Source organism: Piliocolobus tephrosceles, chromosome 2 (genome assembly GCF_002776525.5).
Source record: "Piliocolobus tephrosceles isolate RC106 chromosome 2, ASM277652v3, whole genome shotgun sequence".
Taxonomy (NCBI): domain Eukaryota; kingdom Metazoa; phylum Chordata; class Mammalia; order Primates; family Cercopithecidae; genus Piliocolobus; species Piliocolobus tephrosceles.
In genome coordinates this window covers 67,406,576-67,421,438 of record NC_045435.1, presented here as the reverse complement: position 1 = coordinate 67,421,438, position 14,863 = coordinate 67,406,576, and the positions used below count along the sequence as shown (strand labels likewise).

The 14,863-nt window shown below is 41.6% G+C and overlaps 1 protein-coding gene across 2 annotated transcripts in view; it reads right to left on the bottom strand.

Moving 5' to 3' along the window:
- The window catches only part of TAFA4 (TAFA chemokine like family member 4), a 196,141-nt gene extending 182,854 nt beyond the window's left edge, over positions 1-13,287 (bottom strand). Inside the window, exon 1 of one of the 2 annotated variants that reach the window (XM_023199654.1) lies at positions 12,926-13,287. The gene's annotated coding sequence lies outside the window, so the exon portion shown is untranslated. The remainder of the gene's footprint in view (positions 1-12,925) is intronic. The other variant, XM_023199659.1, reaches the window with a different exon arrangement.
- Positions 13,288-14,863: the final 1,576 nt, after the last annotated feature.

Sequence of the window (14,863 nt, the reverse complement as noted above, 5' to 3'; positions counted from 1 at the left end):
CAGGCGGCCCCCATCACGACAGAGCAGACAGGAGTCTCTAAACAAGGAAAATGCCTGATAAATCTTAATGACATCGTCTTGTTTTCATTCACTTACTTATCACCTTATTTTCAGGTCAAGAGTCTTGAGCCCCTGAATGAACAAAATACACTACACTTCCATTTCTCCACGAGTCACTCTCTAAAACTTTTTGTGATTGTAGTAAATTACAATGGCCTTACCATCTATGATGATGCATACCTTGCACCAGCGCTGTCCAATCGGGCAGCCACTACACATACATGGCTATTTAAGTTTAAAGCTAAATTAATTACAATTAAAGAAAATTTAAAATTTGATTCTTGAGTCACATTAACCGCATTTCGAATACTCAAAAGTGACGTGTAGCTTAGTGGCTCTCACAGTGAACAGCAAGAAGTTTGGAACATTTCCATCATCACAGGGAAGTCCTACTGAAACATACAGGAATTTGTAAGATTCTACTAACAGATTTTATTGATAATGTCTAGGGCCTGACCTGTTCTGGAGTTAACATATCTTAATTTTAAGGGAACATAATGATAAGAGACTTTCTGCAGTCCCCACATTTTCCAGATGCATTCCCAAGCCACTGGTACACTGGTGTTTTTAATGCTCTAAAACACACCCTCTGACCAGGCAATTACACTCCTACCCTAGAAAAATGCAAACACATGGGTACCAAGAGACTGTAATTATGAGAAGGCTTTAAACAGTAAACACTGCATCTCAGTTAACACCACATATGACTTTGTTCAAGAATGATATCATCATATTCTCTATAGCAGAAAAAAATGGGAAAAATCCGAATGCCCCTCTGTAGGGAAACAGCTAAATAAAATGCAGTAAGTACATTCATAGTGGAACACTATATGGCAGTTAAAGGAATGAGTGAGAGCTATGTATGTATAAACGTGGATAATCTCCAAGACACCAGTAAGCAAAAAATACAAACTATAGAATCAGACGTATAAAATGACACTACTTAAGTGAAAAAATTCACACACAAAACTGTATATTTAGTAACCATACATACTAATATAAAGAGCAAAGTTTAATATATTTTGATATTTTCACATTATACTTTTTAAATAAAGTTAAATGCCAAATATGCTCCCTATTTCTGTTGATTAGTTGGCATTGATACAAATCAACTTCAGATGATAAGAGAGAATCTACCAGGTCTTCATCAGTCCATTCTTCCTTCTCAGGTTTGCATTTCTTTGAAATGTAATGTATATTAAATATTTTAAATATGTGCAGAAGGCTATAACCCCAAACTCTTCATAGTATCTGAGAAGGGAGAGACAGAAATGGGTTGTAGAGAGAGTTAGAGGTGATTTTTACTTTTTCTCTAATTTTTTTTTTTTTTTTTTTTTACAACTTGTGTATTCCCTGCAGGGGTTCTACAAAGTCCCTATGACCCTGTATTATGACCAGTGGCATCACTATCCCCTACGGTGCAGCCTGAGTAGCTGGAATAACACTAACCAGCCATTCCCAGCCAGCAGACAGTACCACCCACACATGCCATGTTCTACAGTAAATCAAAGACCATGGTTTTCTAAAAGTAGATATTGTTCTTAAAAAAAAAAAAAATTAGGACAATTTTGTTGTTTGGATGCTTCTGCTGTTTAGTCTTCCATAGAAGGCATCTCCAGCAGGGCCTTCGTCTGCCACTCAACTTGGAAACGTCATCTTCTAACTGTCTGGGGTTGAGTGCTGGGGAAACAAAGGCCAAAAGGGTCAGCAGCCACGGAGGAGAACTGTAGCATCTTGACAGTTGGGCAGAGATGACCAACGTGAAAACCTGCCAAGGGGACAACAGTGACTGATGGGTCCCAAGGATGTATTAGTACAAACCTACTCACACGCAACACCCTGCTGCCCGCAAGAGGGGATCACAGTTCCACAAACCAGCTATGTAATTAAAACACAGCTCTGGAGAGGAAGAAGGTTAAATGACTCTGACCCAGTCCATCCGCTCCGCTTGCTGGTTGCCAATTCTAACCTTCCTGCCAACACCCACACATTTCTATAACTCAGATTATCTCCAAAATATTTCACAAACTTCCAATTTTTTTAAACGAGTGAGGGAGAAAAAAAAGCAAGCTCTTTACATGTTTTCTTATTCAAAGGGACTTCAGTTTGCAAACTTTTAATTTTTTTAGACAGTGCAAGACAAAGTAAAATCCACTGAAAGCTTTTCATTTAAGCAAACACAGAAGATAATTTATTCCTCCAAGTGGCAAGAGAAAGCAATAAGCCAGGCATCTGTCCAAAAACTTTCCATACCCCCTCAAGTTCTATAACTCTGTCTACAACTCCATCTTCTGGTCCTGACTAAATCTTCAGTTATTCCCAGAACGGATGAAATCTTAAATCCACATCAGCTTTTAACATCTGCTGAGTCTTAACTACACAGGAACAAAAACGAAATTCCTGTATGTCACCTGCCGATAGGATTACAATTTAAATCAGATCAAAACTATATGGAAATCGAAGCCATGTTTTTTCTTAGTCCAGTGTAGACATCAGTCGGATGACGGAAGCTGGCAATAGGCTGGTTACATGCTACGTACAGCCAACCTGCCTCAACATTCATTTAAACAACTAGGCAATTATTTTAAAAGGCCTCAAGTACAGAAAACGCATCTTATGCTCTAAAAGAAATGTCAAGACATTATCAAAATCAGTTTCTCAGACACAATACTGATCCAATGAACATTTAATTTGTACTTTTGGTTCAGTAATTTAAATCAACCTTCTGAATCATACTATTTAGATAAGCTTACCAACATATTACAAAATGAGAAACTCTCAACCTAGTCAAAACAACCTATTTTTATAAAAATTTCTGTATTAAAATGTTTAAACTCTGAAAAATGTATCGTCTAAGAAAGTGTTATACAAAGTGTGATCCAAAGCTTGGAAGCATCGGCACCTCATGGGAGCCTGCTGGAAATAGAAATTCACAGGCCCCATCCCAGAATTACTGAATCACAAACTCTGGAGATGAGGCCAGGGAATCTGTTTTAACAAGCCTTCCAGGTGCTCCAGCACTGATCTAAAGGATAATATTAGGAATATCAAGAACACTGGAATTTGGGGACTGGTATACCAAACAAGATTGATCATGTAAAATCAATTTTTAAAATCCAACAAAATTCAGATTTTGCAGAGGACAAAAAAAAAAATTGCAATCAGCATAAACCCTATATTCATCTCTCTTCTTTCCTTCTAAGTAAATGAGGATCATGAAACGTACATACGGATATAGTCAATTGCTTGTAAGTTCATGTCTATTTATGCTGTGGTTCAGAAATATTTGCACATCAAACCAGAATCTGAGTTTACACTTGGGATCCTGAGTCTTTTGTAAATGTGAAAAGAGTAAATTTGGAATCAAAATGTCTTGAAGAAACAGTTTTCTAGGAATCTTGCCAGTCCTTTTTCTCAGGATGACCTTAACTTTCAGTCTTGAGGAATGTTTTCCTTTCCTGATTAATACTTCATAGGATGATTAGTATATTTTGTACATGTGTACATCAGGACAAGCCGGCTCGTGACTTTTCCCCTACTATTGAGAACACCAGAGCTTGGTGCTCCATTGTAAAAGGGTTAACTAACATGATAGGCCAGTATCAATGGCAGAGCTTACTGGCACTGTCCGCTCCCCTGACTCACCTATGAGGAACATGGTTCTAACCACTGCCATTTTCCTTTAAAATAACAAAGAAACCTGGAAAATAAACTACACACATCTGACTCAGGATTCCATGAGGCCCATCCCTCTCACTCCCCTTCCCCATACAGCCTTATTTCTGGGTTTTTAGAATCAAATTAGAACACCCTGTCAGACACCTATTTGTGCAAACTTAATTTCAAGTGTATTTAAATGTCTTCACATCTTGCTATTGCTCATCACATCAAGCAGAGCCGCTTCCACTGTGTAATCACAATAATGAATAAACATGGGGTGCTTAGAAAGGACTGAGGCACCACAAAACTGATCAATTGTTAATTCTATAAAGTGACTAAACGTGCCTTCCTTTGCAATAACTCCATCAAGCTGTGTTTTGGGTGGGAAGGATGCCCATGTCCTCTGCCTACTTTCTCTGTAAAGCAAAAATGCAATCATCGGTCAGATCCTACCTAAGGCTTATCTTAATCTTGATTATTTCCTCATATTGTCTCAACCCACACTCCCTCCCAACCCCAATGAGAAGCAAAATTGTAATGGCATTTAAAAAACCATGGGCTGCATAATTATTAATTGCCAAAGGATTCGAGGCAGCACTAATATTAACAGCCTAAATAGCCACAGTGTGTATTTATTGCCTGTTTTTATTTTCATAAAATACCAATTTCACAATGAGCATCTGACCCACAGGAACTCTAAATCTCAATCAAATTCCTTTGTGTGGCAGGATGAGGACAGTTAGAGCATCTTAGGGTAAACACATTTGTTATTTACCTCTTCTCCCCAACCATGCCTGGGCCATATGCATGAGGAGTTTGGCCAACCTTTCTTGAGTTCAAAGAATGAATAATCTACTAAGAGTTTTGTCCCTGGACCACACTGCTTGGGTTCAAACCGCGTCTCTGCCACAAACTACCAGTGTGGCTTCCACCCTGCGTGCTTCATTTTTCTCATGCAAAGAAGGGAGATGATGATTGTGTCTACCTTGTAGGACTTCGGGAGGATTAAATCAGATAACACAAAAATATTCTTAGTATAATAAAATGGCACAGTCACCATGGAAAACCAGTATGGTGGTACCTCAAAAAATTAAACACAGAATTATCATCCAATCCAGCAACTCCACTTCTGGGTACAGACTCAAAAGAACTAAGGCAGAACTAAAAGCATCTTGAATAGATATTTGTATGCTCATGTTCATAGCAGCATGATGTGCAATAGCCAAAAGGTGGAAAAAAAACAAATGTCCATTGAAGGTCACATAAAAAATAAAGTGTGGGCTATATATGCAATGGATTATTCAGCCTTACAAATGAAATTCTGACACGTGCTACAACATGGATGAAATTTGAAGACGTTATGCTAAGTGAGATAAGACAGATACAAAAGAATAATGTATGTCTCCATTTATATAAGGTCCTAGAGGAGTGAAAATCAGACAGGAAGTAGAAAGGTGGTCGTCAGGAACTAGAAGGGGGAACGGGAAATTCGCGTTTTATGGGTACAGAGTTCAGTTTTGCACCATGAAAAGGGTTCTGTGGATGGAATGGGCGATGGTAGCTTAACAGTGTGAATGTACTTAATGCCACTGAAATGTACACTTAAAAATGGTTAAAATGATAAATTTTATGTTTTTTACCCAAACTAAAACAAAAATGCTTAGTACAGTACCCCGCAACATCCTTACTCAACAAATGATAACTATTGTTACTATTATAATTTTTTTAAAGTTCCACAAGGCAAATATTTCACAAACATTCTCTAATGTAAAAATGGCCAGCATCCGGAGAAAGCTCTCACGAAAGAGACACTTGGTTCCAAGTAAGGTTCAATTCCATTTAAACATCTCCTCACCCACTCCCCACTGCCTCTCTCACCCCCACTGGTAGGTATTCCTTGACCTTAATGGGGATGTTTAAATGTTAACCAATGAGTTTTCTAAATCTCCTCAGCTGCATATCAGCACCTAAGCTTTGAGGTGGGGGAAATTCAGCATACAAGGAGAATGAGATTGGTACCAAGGGGCAAACTCACAGCTATCCTCCAGCTTGCTTAATGGAGTTCCGTGCTTCTGAGCAGACCTAGAGTCTGCAAAGAGCAGGACAGAGTGCAAAGAAGATGTGAGGTTTTTATTCTGGGAGGACTGAGTCCATAGTAACCAATTTTATGGCTCTTTTGATTTGTGTCCATGGATATCTGTGTGCGTGCGTGTGTGTGTGTGCTGAGAAGGAATTAATCCAAAAATATAAATGAAGAAAGCTGCATCTCTGATGTGAAGCCGAGTTGCATAATCAGTTCTGAAGGCAGAGAAAAGGTAACAGATGTTTACATTACAATCTGGCTCCTACTGGAAGAGCTGCCAAATGATTTAAATAGTAACAAAGATTACTATTCCAGTAATTTGTTGCCCCCAACGATACATACAGAGAAGAATTCACCCCAGTAATTTTTTCTTTGGATGGCCTTAATTAAACATTGCACTGTACAAAATATTTATGGCTTTCAAACTACTTAAAAATATTAAACTAGACACCATTTTAAAAGGTTGAATTGTAGGACTTACTCCATTACTGACATATGAAACTTAATGTCTGGCAAACAGGATGCAGTACAAAGAAAATCAAAATCTCTTTTAACTTTTGGATGTTTGATGACTAATATTAAGATAAATTTTTAGGTAGAATAGCATATAGTCATGAAAAAGAATGACATATAGCTCTCTTCACTGATTTGTCATCTTTACTGGAATCACTCCAGAGCACATCTGGGTCTCATGTAAAATGATCACCACAACGTAGGTCTCCACAGGCAAGGAATGTCGGCCTCCTTCCCTAGCCAGAGGTTCACCAGAAGCCCTCTAATGGGCCTTTGCTGAGTAAACAAAGCAGGACACAGATCATATGATGTATGAACCTCCGTATTCATAATTGTCAGGTCTAAGCCGGGCACAGTGGCTCATGCCTGTAATCCCAGTACTTCGGGACGTGGAGGCAGCCGGATTACTTGAGGTCAGGAGTTCAAGACCAGCCTGGTCAACATGGTGAAACCCCGTCTCTACTAAAAATACAAAAATTAGCCAGGCATGGTGGCGCACGCTTGTACTCCCAGTTACTCAGGAGGGTGAGGCAGAATTGCTTGAACCCAGAAGGAGGAGGTTGCAGTGAGCTGAGATCACGCCACTACACTCCAGCCTGGGCAACAGAGGCTCAGTCTCAAAAATAAATAAATAAATAAATAGAAAACAAAATAAATCAGGTCTAAATATATGTGGATAAAAGCAACAGGAGGGATTTGGAAATAGGTTTACCAAAGTTTAAAAAGGAATTGCCTCTGGGTGGCAAAATTGGGTGGGTTTTTTTTTTAACTTTCCTTTTTATATTTTTCTGCAATATTTGAATTTTTCTACCCCAGGTATGTACTACTTTTATAAATTAAGAAAAGAAATTTTCAAAACAGAAGCCTAAGGTGATGAAAAGAATTGTTGCCTATGCATCAAAATACTTGGGTTCCCTGACAGAAATAAAGAGCTGCAGACATTGGATAAGATATTTTTCACTACTCTGGACCTTAAAAATTGCATTAGAGCAGAGTTTCTCAACCACAGCATTCCTGACATTTTGAATCAAATAATTCTTTGCGGCCAGGCATGGTGGCTCACGCCTGTAATCCAAGCACCTTGGGAGGCTGAAGTGGGTGCATCACCTGAGGTCAGAAGTTTGAGACCAGCCTGGCCAACATGGTGAAACCCCATCTCTACAGAAATACAAAAATTAGCCGGGCATGGTGGCGGGTGCCTGTAATCCCAGTTACTGGGTAGTCTGAGGTGAGAGAATCGCTTGAATATGGAAGGCGGAGGTTGCGGTAAGCCAAGATTCCGCCATTGCACTCCAGCCTGGGTGACAGAGCAAAAACATAAATAAAAAATAATAATTCCCAAATAACTAAATAAAAAATAATAATTCTTTGCTGTGGGAGCTGCCCTGTGCACCACAGGATGTTTAGCCAGTATTCCTGCCCTCTGCCCACGAGAAACTGTTCTCCCACACCATCCTGCCCCAAATTGTAACAATCAAAAAAATGTCTCCAGACATTGCCGAAACTCCTCTGGGGAGCAAAACTGCCCCCCACTGGACCAATTTTAAGTTTCCCCCGCACGTCGTGGTCTGTAAGTTTCTTCCTTGCTGAAAACCTTTGTTAATTTTTAGAAGCTGTATTTAAAGTCTGTGGTTTTAGACCCAATGATTCCCAGGTTAGTAACTACGGTATACCGCAGATTCATCAATATTTTCATCACTTACTAGAGAAAAAGATGAAATGGAAATGAAGAAATCAAGAAATAAAACTATTAATTTTCAGAGAAAACTTTAGAACACATGGCACAGATGTGAAACTAAAAGAATCCAAGCAGACACGGTGGTCATTAAAAAAAAAAAAAAGAAGAAGAATAACTCTAGCTTTTGACAGTTCCACCTTTTGTTAAGGTAACTGAAATACTGTAGAATGTTCTATTGCTTTCTAGTTTAAAATGAACTTATAGCACTAGCAAAGCCAACAGAGTAGTTTGCGTGTACTGCCATAGTTTTATTTTTTTTTAAAAAAAAAAAAAGCTTAGTGTTTTCTCTTTACTTCATAAGAAATACAAGGATAGCCAGGCACAGTAGCTCATGCCTGTAATGTCAACACTTTGAGAGGCTGAGACAGGAGGGTTGCTTGAGCCCAGGAGTTCAACACCAGCCTGGGGAACATGCTGAGACTCTGTTCCTATAAAAAATAAAAATTAGCTGGGCATGGTGGTGCACACCTGTAGTTCTAGCTACTCAGGAGGCTGAGGCAGAAGGACTGCTTTAGCCCAGGAGGTCAAGTTTGCAGAGAGCTATGATCACACCACTGCACTCCAGCCTGGGTAACAGAGTGAGACCCCATCTCAAAAAAAAAAAAAAAAAAGAAAAGAAAAAGAAAAAAGAAATACAATGATACCTTCCTATTTTTCCAATAAGGATATTTTACTCTTCTAGACTAACAATTCCACAATCTCATAAAAGGAAACAAATTACCCATGTCTTTATTATCTTTCTAAATAGTGTCTTGTCATTTTATTAACAAGAACTCCCTAATAGTTGATGCTACCATACTTCTGAATTAAAATTCTTTATGCTTGTGTTAATGATTTGTTACTCTAAGATCCTGACAGCTTTTGAATTAAAAAGAATGACTAAAAAAGATTCAGTGTTGCCTTAGATTCATAACTCTGAAAATCAGTGGTTGATCCATACAGAGAAAGCCATCTAGTAACTAGAATGTTTCCGTAACATCAACACTCTACAGCTGGCACATACTAAGTGTTCAACAAATGCAGGGTACCATTATCATTATTCACAACCATGCCAGAAAATAATGTTATTCCAAATTATTGGCTAGTACTGGCTCTTATAGCAACTAAAAGGCACTAAGTATGAAAGTGCAGCCTATCACCTAATAGATTAACATTCTGAGTTCTTTCACAAGTAAACCATAAATCATTAAACTACCTGACCATCATTTTAACATCCATGTCTTTCCATGTGTTCAGTTAGGTTCAAATTGAGTCACCCTGCCCAATCGCCTTCCATCGCCAGCTCCCCTTTAAACATTTTCTTTATAATCGTGGATACTGTGGCAGCTACTAGGAAGTAACCCAAGCTAGCTAGTGTATACAGCTGTCCAATCCTTGAGGTGGGCTCAACTAGCATGGTAGTCTGGCAAACTGATGGTGCAAGAAGCCAGTGTGGCCCTCCTCTGCAGAGACAGCCAAGGGTAGGGGTCCCACCACATCACAGAAATCATTCTCTCCCAGGCTTCACTGGAAAGCTCACTGGGCTAGGAATTAGGACTCCAGGATTCTAATCCCAGGTTTGTTTGTTTGTTTGTTTTAATAACATACTAGATCCAAGGTACAACAATACCTCCTACCCCTGATTTCTAGAAAGGTGAAATCTAAGGTACTTTCTAGATTTAAAATTCTTTGAGCATTTCCTTAAACCAGATTGTACAATTAAGTTTATGTTTTTTTTTTTTAAGAGCCTTTTGACTGACTGAAGGAAAATGAATTGAACTTGAATAGTGACTTTAAAACAGGAAGAATTTGTCTTATTTTTCAGCAGATATCAAATAGATGGGAAGTCAAGGTCAATTTTATCTTTTGAGAGGTGGGTTGCAGGAGATCACAAATTGAGTGGGGCATTACAAAGTGCAATGTCATACTACAGATTAAGTCTCTAAGTCAGGGCTGTCTAGGTTCTGACATGGCTTTTAAAAATAACATTTTCAAAACAAATAATTATGAAGTGATTAATGTGGCCAAGATCACTTCACCAATACCTTTATGGATACCGTTGTTTCCTATTGCCTCAATCCCCCACCCTCAATCCTGAATCTTGACAAATTAGGATAAATACACTGTATGACCTCCCAATCATTTATGATTGATTGGCTTCAGGACTTTAAGTCGTCTTGCTAATCCTGACTGATTTATAGCCAACACCTGAATAAGTGAATGCACGTACTCAAACAAATTAGCCCATCACCTACATGGCTATCTCTAGGACAAAAAACAAAAGCAAAAGATTATTCCATTTACTATGATGTCTTTACATATTTGTAAGGAAACAGAGCCAGAACACAGGGTGAAAAACTCCCAAAGAGGAAGAAAGCATAAGGAGGAAAATCTCCTTATGCAAATTCTAAAGAGATCTATAAAACTGAAATCTGAGAATTTTATTATTAAGCTAAGCCTCTTAGTATAGAAATACTCAAAACTCTCCAACTGGGCAGCTAATTGAGACTTAGAAAGCGCCAAGAAGACTTCATTGCTTCCCTCATTCATCACAGGCAATACAGAATCACTTGCTCAATATGATAATGTGACTTTTGTCAATGCATGTTCAAATCAGATCAAGGATTGGCTGGTGATGATGTCATATCCAAGGGTTAATCCCCAGTGAATGCAGTTTTAATATCACATGCATCAACACACCATTTACACAGCAAAGTATTATATTAAGTGTAACAATAAATGAGTGGTGCAGAAAAAAGCAGCTCTTAGGAAAAGGCTATGTACCACTGAAAAGGAGGTGGTGGTGGGGAGCAAAGGAGTTTCTTCTTTTTCTTTTTTAATTACTAAGTGGAACTAGGTCATCAAACAATACACATGTCTAAAAAGATCAGAAAATGAATATTGAAATTCAAGTGACCTAGAACATCCTAGTACTAGAAATATAAAAATGGTTGCCTTCAATGAAAAATATCCAATAATCAAGCAGAGATATTTGTAGGGTTTTTTTGTGTGTGCTAAGGGAACAAGCAATACAATTAAAGTCATTCAAAGATAGATAAATTGGCAGCCACTGCTTTTCTGGACAGGGCAACTTTCTTATTTTTAGCAGGGAAAACTGGCCAAGTCAAATTGTGACTTGAAGCCTTATAACAAATTTTAAAGTGTCAAAGGGCAGTTAAGATGGTACTGAGGGATGAAAGCAAGTCACGCAAAGCAGAACAATGAGACAGAAGAACTTAGGAAGGAAACCTTGAAATATGGCTTTCTGCTATGAGAATATTGATCAAGAAATGTCCACACATATGAAGACAGCTTTTTGCACAAATGAGCCATGCCAACTCACTCGGTCATTTTGGGAGGACGTAAGTCATCATTAGTCATAACGATTCTGAAAACTGCTCTCACAATACCTTATTAAGGCCTGTATTTCCCATCTAAAGGAAGTGTTGGGCTTTCACACCGATAGGACTATAAACTTAGCAGAAATTCTTCTCACTATAAAACCCACGCGAGCTATTGAAGAATTCTTCAGGTCATACATTTGTTCTCAGTGACTGAGTGGAAACACTAATTATATTGCAAAATGGCTGTTCCTAAATTATTTTAGCCTTTAAAAAAATCCAAGGCCTTCCTGAACTGGGCTCAGACACAGACAAACTGCCCCCTCCTCAGCGAGTATTCTAGAGGAGGCCAAACGAAGATGCGTGTGATTAGAAACCTAGGCCAACAATGTGCACAAGTTTGGGTGACCGAGTCTGCAGGTGGCAGCTCCGGGTTGTGGTGGACAAGCTTTATACCAAGGATATCAAAGGCAGAAACAGACCAAGGCTTCGAACGCGCCCATCCCCACATACGGGGATCGCCTGCCAAATCACATCAACCTTGCTTGTCTCAGAGGGAAGACCATTGAAAAGTTAAAAGGGAAAAGAGCTCAGGGATAAAGACGTTTCGCCAAAGGGGGTCCCTGAATCTCGGTGAGGGGGGATGGGCACCAGGCTAGGTCTCCGTGAGTCCGTGAACCCGTGCATGTACATACTGCTTAGGAGCTGACTCACAGCTTGACTAAGGCTCCGTGGAGCCCCCAAAAGTTAAATGATGCTGATTCAAGAAGAAAACGCACCAGCGGCACTGTGTCTGGCTTCGGCAGCCTCCCCAGGTGCAGGAGATCAAGCTTTCCAGTTCCAATCCTCCCCTGAGCTCCGTGCTTAGAGTCAAAGATGCCCTCTCTTCTAGGAACGGATTAACAGGGCAGAGGGAAAACGAGAGAAAGAAATGTAGAGATGCCTCCCGCGGAAACAGACGCAACTTCCAGACCCGCTCCAGTTCTCCACTTGGGCGGGAAGCTTTGCGCTCCCAGCTGCAAGACGCGTCCCGAGCGCTCGCGGCGCCCTTCCAGCAAGATCCCAGCAACCAGCGCTTCAGGGTGGGGGCGGGGGGATGCTGACCTGCCCCCACCTGCTTGCTCCTATAAGGATCCTAGCTCAGATTAAAGGGATGAAGAGCTAAGGTCGGCTTGTCCAGAAAAGAGCTCACGGCGAGTTCACCACCCCTATATCAATTCATCGAGTGGCCTCCTCCGCATCAGCAGAGCACCCCGGGGATTCTGATTGTCAGTCACGAACCCCGAAATTGGAAGCAGCCGCTGCCTCTCTCCAGCCACACATCCATACTTCGGAGCGCCGCTTCCAACTTCGGGTTGCACTCCGACCTCAGCACAGGCAGTCGCCCCAGCACCCCAGAGAGCCGGGATGAGGGGAGCTGCACCGAGCTGAGTTAAGTCGGTACCAGCCCGAGAGGCAGCGGCTGCCCACGAGACAGCACCTAAATACAGGGTCCAAATCCACCCCTAACCCATCCTCTCGCCCCTCCTTATCCCTTCCAACCCTTCTTACTCGACTAGAGTCGGCATCCAAGTCGGACTGGCGCGTCCGGAACTAGGCACCGACCGCAGCACCGGAGCCAGAGGACGCTCACCGTGCCGCCTCCCTGCCGGGGCCCCGAGAGAGGCCCATCACCTCTGCAGCCTTGCAAGGAGAAGGAAAGTTCCCACGTATCTACCAAGAGAAGCCCGAAGCTGCTGCTGGAGAAGCAGCGTCTGCGGAGAGGCGGCTGAGGCTGGACTCTCGTTGTTCGCCCGCAGCCGCTCGCGCAGTCGGTGCGCCCCGTCCAGGGCGGCGCGCAGCTAGCAGTGCGGGGCCGAGCACAGCTAGCTCGCTGATCAGGAGGGGCCGGGCCGCCGCGGAACGCACTGATTGGCCGGGCCGGCCGGCTGCTCCTGCCCCTGCCTGGCCCCGCGGTCCACGTGGGCCGGCCCTCTCCCCGCCCCGCACTCCTGCTCCGCCGGCGCGCCCCACCTGCCGGCCTCCGGGAGCCTCTCCCGAGCGCCTCGCTGTGGCCGCCACTCCGCAGGTGCTGAGCAAAAGGTAGTCTTCCTGAATACCTGAGAGTCGCGTTGAGCTCCGCACAAACGCCTAAATCCAGGGTTCGGCTCTCAATCGAAACCATTCCCCCACGCAGGACCCAAAGCAGTTTGCAAGGAGGATTTCTTAGCCACCCTGCGCCGTAGCACATTCATAAACTGATCTGGCTTCGCGTGTAATGTGCTTGTAAAAGAGAGGAGAAAACTCGGCCCACGTATCAATACCTGAATACTTTTATTTTTAAATGTATAAAATACAGCTAAGACTTCTGTGACTCCCTCCTCCAGCCCCATCCCCAGTCATGCCCTCCACTCTTCTGCAAGTGAAGTAACTGATAATCAGTGACACTCAGTGGTATTCATTTTACTGGGATTACTTCATCTGATCTCCATTTTATAGATGAGAAAATAGAAGCACAGAGAAGTTAAATCGTTTACTGAAGATTACACAGGTAACTAGTAAATCCGTGCTCTTTGGTATTCAAAGCATGGCTCCGTAGAGCCGTCCTTTGAGAACACGTTAGAACTGCAGACTTTCAGGCCCCACCCAAGAACCAGAATCTTCATTTCAACAAGATCCCCAAGTGGCTGGTACATGCATAAAGTTAGAAAGCGTTGCTCCGTACCACTATGCTGCTCACTGTCATTGGCTTGGCTTATCATCTTCTGGTCCTTTTACTCTGCATTGACATACAATTATGTGCCATCCTGCCCCCGCTGCACTCCAAAGTATATTCGCCCTTCTCTTAGTCTACCCCTTAAACTAACCTATGGCAGGCTTTCTGCTTCTGTTCCCCATACCACACATACCGTACACATAGCAAATTTTATTTGTTAAACAGTTTCAATCTCTTACTGTCTTATTATTAAAATGAGGGTTCTACATTCAAAGGCAATCTGTTATCAAGTTGTCACCAGTTTAAGAGAATTCAAGGTTTGGAGATAGGGGCTTGATCTTTGAGATTTCCTTTAAAGACTAGCATTGAAATTCTGTGACGGTTAAGGTGAGATCCAAGCAACACCTGAAACAGCACGCCAGGAGTCTCCAGAGCTCTTTCTCAACAACGTTCATTCATTCATTCACTCAGCAAAACTGAGGGCCTACTCTGTGTCAGGCATTGTAACAAGTGCTGGTACATACAGAAGGAAACACAACAGTGAAAGTTCCTGAGTTCATGGAACTTACCTTCTAGTAGGGAGAAATGGGCAATTAACATGACAAGTAAGTGAATTGCAGAGTTTGGTAGAAGGGGGTCAGTGTTATAGAGAGAAAGAAAGTAAGAGAAAAGGTGGTGAGTACTGGGGAGATGGTGGTTTTAAGAATAGTAATCAGGCTAGTTCCCACTGAGAAGGTAGTGTTTGAACCAAGACTTGGAAGAAGTGAGGGAGCAAGTCATTTAGAACAAGTCCA